We start from the raw sequence: 6803 nt of genomic DNA on the forward strand, positions 1-6803 counted from the left end.
GCCCATGTGCCACAACTACTGAGCCTGCGCACCTAGAACCTGTGCTCCGCAACAAGAGAAGCCAACTCAATGAGAAGCCCGCGCACCGCAATGAAGAGTAGCCCCCGCTTGCCACAACTAGAGAAGGCCCGCGCACAGCAACGAAGACCCAATGCAGCCATAAATAAATAAATAAATAAATAAATAAATTTATTTATTTTTTAAAAAAAGATTGAAAACTTTTGTGCATAAAAGGACATTATTGACAGAGTAAAAAGGCAACCCATAGAATAGGAGAAAATATTTGCAAATTACATATCTGATAAGGGGTTAATATTTAGAATATATAAAGAACTCCTACAACTCAACATCAACAAAACAAACCCAGTTCAAAAATGGGCAAAGTGTCTGAAAACACATTTCTCCAAAGAAGACATACAAATGGCCAATAAGCATGTGAAAAGATGCTCAACGGGGCTTCCCTGGTGGCGCAGTGGTTGAGTCCGCCTGCCATGCGGGACACGGGTTCATGCCCTGGTCCAGGAAGATCCCACATGCCGCGGAGCAGCTGGGCCCAGTGAGCCATGGCCGCTGAGCCTGCGCGTCCGGAGCCTGTGCTCCGCAATGGGAGAGGCCACAGCAGTGAGAGGCCCGCGTACCGCAATAAACCAAAACCAAAAACAAAAAAAGATGCTCAACACCACTAGTCACTAGACGAGATCAGGCGCGTTCAGGGTGGTATGGCCGTAGACCACTAGTCACTAGAGAAATGCAAATCAAACCCCTCTAAAATACCACCTCACACCCATTGGATGGTAATTTAAAAAACAAACTGGACTTCCCTGGCCTCCAGTGGTTAATTAAGACTCTGTGCTTTCAGTGCATGGGGCATGGGTTTGAACCCTGGTCAGGGAAGTTCTGCATGCTGCTGCGGTGTGGCAAATAAATAAATAAATACAGGAAATAATGAGCATTGGCAAGAATGTGGAAAAATGGGAAGCCTTGAGCATTGCTGGTGGGTATGTAAAATGATGCAGTTGCTGTGGAAAAATCTGGAAGGCGGGAAGGCCAGGGGCTTGGGAAGGGCTGCATCTGTCTCCCTGAGCTTGGGAACAGTCCTCGGAGGATGAGGAGCCCCATCTTTCTGCTCTGGGAGTACATGTGGATTGCAGGGGGTGCTGGGAGGCACTGGATGGGTGCCCACATCTGCTCCCCAAAGTCTCCCTCTCCTCAGGCCCAGCCCCAGTGCCCTCTGCTTTGTCCTCCAGGCTCTGGTGGGCAGTGCTGCCCTCAGGCTCTCCAGGTCCATAGAGGACATCCCCTGAGTCACTGACAGTCTCCCCCGCTGCAGTTCAGCTGAGCCAGTCTGAGCCCTTCACAAGGTGTTCCTAAGTAGCAGTGACTCAGCTGTGACGGGTTCTACTGTTCCCTTTTCAGGGGGCTCCCCTTGCAAGCTCCCCGAGGGAACCCTCTGACCTGAAAGGGCTGGGGCACCTCTCAGACCCCTGCATGGCTCCTCAGGCCCTGGCCTGGCCCCACAGGGCCCAGAGGACGCTTTCTAGAGGCCCAAGCTGGGATGTTGGGGCCGTGTGAAAGTGTCACTCACCCCATCTGTGCACGTGTTAACCCGGTCAGGGTCCCCGAGCTTGCTTGTCTCATCCACTGGATGGTTTTGTACATTAGAACAGGAAGGAGCAAAGTCTGGGACTGTCTCTGATTGCCTGTGCCGTGAACTGTGGGTGTGATTGCTTTTCTGTGTCCCAAATGAGAAAGGAAGATGGTCGTTGGATGCCCATCACTGCCGGCTGCCAAATCGCCACTGTCACTGAAGAGAGAGGCTGGGATCAGGCTGGGTGCTCAGAACCTGGTGGAGGGTGGACCCCCTGCTGTGCACCCCTCCCAGCGCCCAGGTGGTGGGACTGGGAGAGGGTGAGTCTCTACTTCTGCTCCCCCTGGCCTGCAGAGAGCTGAGCCACCAGGATGAGAGAGATTTTTTGATTGTCAGGAGCATTTCCGTGAGTGGAGAATAAGGTTGCCTGGGGCAGCTGGACATCCTCTTCACTGCTGTGTAGGAAGAATGTGGCACTAACAGAGCTTGGCCCCAACCCCCGTGAAACAGATGGAGGACACGTGGGGTGGGGGCCTCCTTCTCTCTCCAGGTGACTTCCCACCTGGTCGGTCATACGTTCATTCACTCCCTCCCTCCCTGGTCATTGAGCGTGGGGCCAAAGAAGGGTTGGTTGGTTTTTATTTCATCTTAAGATTGGAGAATATGTTTGCTACCGCAAGACAGTGAGAGAGAGAGAGAGAAAGAGAGAGAGGCACGGATGAGAGTGCACGTGAGCTGGGCACACGGTGGAGGGACCTGGCTTCCACCCCCCGCAGGTGCACACGCCCCTGGAGGCATTTCCAGAGGCCCCCCCGCCCAGCCTGAGGCTTGCTTCAGCATCTCCCCCTATCAGACTCAGTCCTCCACATCTAAATAGGCATTCTGGGGACCCCAGAGCCGCTGCCAGCATTCTTCCTCGCCCACCTGGGCAGGACAAGTCCCCTCCTCTCGCCCCTCCCCCCCACCCCCCGCAGCAGCTCTACCTCAAAGGATGAGGCTGAGACACCGAGTCGCTCCCGCCTCCAGGCCTCTGCTCGCTGTCCCCTCCGCCGGCCTCCCTTCCTCTCCCCTAACACCGCAGCCAGGTGGCTCCCTCCACCCCTCCCCTCCTACCCGCTCTAAACCCCAGCCCCCTCCCTGCCTTCTCCCGGCGCTGGAAGGCCTTGCCCGCTGGAGTTACAACCCTCGGTTTGGGGGGCTCCCTCCCAACCTGTGCCCAGGTGGGGGAGGAGTTTATAATGTGTCAGGCGGAAGAACCAGGAAACAGCGCTTACCTGGCTCGGCTTGTTCCGATGCGGCAGCGGCGCCTCCCTGCCCTGCGCTCGGCCGCCAGGTGGCAGCAAAGCGCCGCCTCTCCGCCCCCGCCCCGCGGCTGCAGCGGCAGGTAAGGCAGGTTCGACCCCCGCCCGCCCCATTGTGCACCAGGTGCTGCGGCGGCAGGCTAGCCATTTGTTTGCTCACTCAGCTGGCAAATAAGCGTGATGAAAGGAGGCTTCCCATCACAGCTGAATAGGGGCTGGGTCCCTATGCCTTGCACCCAAAGAAATACAGTGCAAACCTGACCATACTTTGAGTTTGAAACCTGATAAGGTTACCTGACAAGATTTTGGCTGCACCTGTCCTTGTTAAAGTAGGGGTGGGGGGTGGGAGGGGTCGAGGACGCCGGGACTTGGGGATGTGTTAAAGCAACCACAGTGGCTAGGGACTTCCCTGGCTGTCCAGTGGTTAGGACTTCTCGCTTCCACCACAGGGGGTATGGGTTCAATTCCTGGTGGGGGAACCAAGATCCCACACGCTGCATGGCCAAAAAAAAAAAGTAACCACAGTGGCCCAAAGGGAAACCTTTCTCTTTGTTTTAATCTGAGGGATTCTACAAGAAACTGGTATGACTCCTTCATTCTATAATTCAATATTTTTTTTTAACACAGGCTTCTTGAGCCCCCAGAACCATCTGTGGACACGTGTTCTCCTTGTCCCCACTCTGAATGATTTGCTTAGAGTCAAAGCCAACATGCGGGCTTCCCTGGTGGCGCAGTGGTTGAGAGTCCGCCTGCCAATGCAGGGGACACGGGTTCGTGTCCTGGTCCGGGAGGATCCCACATGCCGCGGAGCAGCTGGGCCCGTGAGCCTTGGCTGCTGAGCCTGCGCGTTCGGAGCCTGTGCTCCGCAACAGCAGAGGCCACAACAGTGAGAGGCCCGCGTACCACAAAAAAAAAAAAAAAAAAAAAAAAAAAAAAAGCCAACATGCTCCAAGGCCATTTTGATGCATCCCTTCCCAGTTTCCTGGTGCTCAGACTCCACATCCTGGACACCAGGTCCCAGTGATGCTCAGGACCAAGCGTGTGTGTCCCTGAAGCTGACCGGGGTCTCTGTCCCTGGTAGTCTGACCTTGAGGAGGGGGACAGTCTCAGGGGGCAGATGCATGGCCCAGAGCCCTGAGGCAGGGAGGACAACCCAGCCTTGTCATGGGCTCCCCTGCCACCTTCCCTGTCACCAGGGCCCCTGTCCGACAGGGCCTCTCTCAGGGGCTGACAGCTACTTTTGCCACTTCTCTGGTCTTGCCCACCACTCCCCACCTGGCAGGCTGTGATGACACCTATAGGGCTCGGGCAGAGGAGCCTGCAGAGGAGTGGATGTGGAGCAGGATGGTGGAGGCAGCTTGTCAAGGAGCCCAGAAGAGCGGGGTGAAGACAGCTGGGAGGTCAGGCAATACGGGGGTGGGGGGTGGCCCACCACCCACGGTTTGGGCTTAGCACTGAAAGTCCCTTCCCATAGGACCCAGCAATCCCACTCTTAGGCGTAGATGCAAAAGAATTGAAACCAGTCACTCACACTAAAATGTGTACACATATATTCACAGCATTGCTATTCATGACAGGCAAAAAGCAGGAGCAACTCACAGGCTCGTCAGCGGAAGATGGATCAGCAGACCGCTCCATCCAGGCAGTGGAGCATCGTCAGACCCCACACCCCGCACCGCGTGGACGCACCCGGCAACGTGCTGAGCGAGGGAAGCCAGACACTAAAGACCACAGAGCGTGTGTCTCCACCCGGGTGAAGTGTTCAGGGAAATCCACAGACAGACAGGAAGCGGATCGGTGGTCACCAGGGGCTGGGGGCGAGGAGGAATGGGGAGCAACAGATTCATGGGGATGGGGTTCCTTTTGGGGCTTGGAAAAGTTCTGGAACCAGAAAGAGGTGGGTGTTGCACAACATTGTGAATGCACTAAATGCCACTGAATCCTTCACCGTAAATGATTACAATGGCAAATTTTATGTTGTGTGTTTTATAATAATGATGGTAATAATAATAATACTGTAATAATGTCCTGAAATCTCACCTCCTGGGAGCCCCCTCAGTCTGGACAGGTCAGGATGGCAGGTCACCACCATATACAGACTGGGACGGAGCATGCGTGGAGGTTGATGTTGACCTCGGCAGAGCGGCTGCGGGGCTGCGGGGTGAGAGGCAAGAGTGGGGTGGGGAGGACAAGGAAGCAACTCGCGTGGACCAGAGAACGCAGCAGAGAGGAAGCTGGAGGAAAGTGCCGGTCAGGGGAGAGTGTTGTTTTGTTTCTAAATCCAAGCAATTTGAGGTGTGTTTAAATGCTGATAAGAAACTCAGTCTGTGCCATGCATTAAAAAAACTTCTTTTTCTAAGTAGGGAAAGAAAAATATTCTCAGCAAGAATGACCCAAGAAGAGGTAAGTAACTTCATAAACAAACACCAAAACCTGAAAAGCTGGTTGGTCAAGGGAGACCAGAGGCCAATGATTCACAGCAGAGGAATGAGATCAGGGTAACAGAGGGGAAACTGAGGTCCGCCCAGGGTGCGGCGGGGTCCCTGGGTGTGGGGTCACCAGGCAGGGCTTGGCGAGCCCTCCCTGCCGAGTCTCTGGGTCCAGATGGGCCTCACTAAGCCTCTCTGTGCCCTTGCAAGGAGGGGTGTGTGAGCAGGAGAGCTTGGGGAGCAAAGCTGGAGAAGAAGAGTGGGGGGAACCCCACAGGACACTGCCTCCTGCCCGGGTTGAGGTGTGGCGCTCAGATTCTGAGATCACTCAAGGTGCGAGGCGGGACTGGGTGCTCACACTGTCTGCTCTGGGCTGAATTGTGACCCTGCCAATCTGTTATGTTAAAGCCACACTGGTTCTGCACCTCCCACCTCCAGAGCTGTGAGAAGTAAATGTCTGTGGTTTGTTACGGGACCGAGCAGACTGAGGCACCATCCACTGCTGTGAGGCCTGGGTGACTGTCCACTGTCCTTCCATGTGTCGGGCCCTTTGGCTTCCCACCTACGGGGCCTGCTATTTAAGTGGTGCCCCCTGGTGGTCTGCAGAGGGCAGAGAGCTGAGAGCTGAGCAGGGGTACCTGCCCAGGGGGAGCAGTGGCAGGCGGGTGCAGAGGGGCCTGAGAGATCCTTGGAGCAGCTCCGGGTCAGCAGTGCAGCAGCCCTGAGGTGGGGGAGTTTCTTATTCAGGCCACTTTCATGGTGCTCAGCGCAGGCAGAGAGCCTGGGGAGAGGCGTGTTGAATCAATGAACAAATGAATGAATCGTGTGAGGCGGGAGGACGGGAGGACGTGTTACCAAGGCCTGGCAGGAGGGAACGGCACTCCTGCAGCCGGGGAGGAACTGAGAGCACAGGGCAGGAGTGTTCTGCCTGTTTCACACCAGCCCGATCCTGAGGCAGAGAGAGCGTGTGGGAGGGCCTCTTCACACCTGGGATGGATCTCCTGGCTGGAGTGGGGGTGTGGAGTGTGGGGGTGGTCATTGTGAGGTGGGAGAAAGCCCAGCCTGTGCCCCAGCCCCAGTCCTGTGTGCTGAATGCTCAGGGGGTCTGAATAGACCACAAGCCATGGGACACAGAATTCCAGTGCCAGCTCTACCCGGTGAGACCCTGGGAAGATCATGCCTTCACAGCACCAAGTCGTACAGCCCAGGCAGCAGGGCCACTTGGACTAGCCTGAGTCTGCTGTGGGGCCCCTTCTTGCTGGGCTCCACTCAGAATTGGCAGCTGATATCAAGTCCTCACTTGATAACGGGTTGGTGCAGCATTCCCAGTGTGGTCCACACACCTCCAGAACCAGAGGTGCTGCTGAGTGCTGTGCTGCTTTTTTGACAGCAGGAGGTGCAACATGGAAGTTGTCCTTTTTCTTGGAAGGGATGTCCCAGGATGCCCCCAAAGCACTGTACCCTGAAAAACTCATCAATGAACCA

Source organism: Mesoplodon densirostris, chromosome 16 (assembly GCF_025265405.1).
Source record: "Mesoplodon densirostris isolate mMesDen1 chromosome 16, mMesDen1 primary haplotype, whole genome shotgun sequence".
NCBI lineage: Eukaryota > Metazoa > Chordata > Mammalia > Artiodactyla > Ziphiidae > Mesoplodon > Mesoplodon densirostris.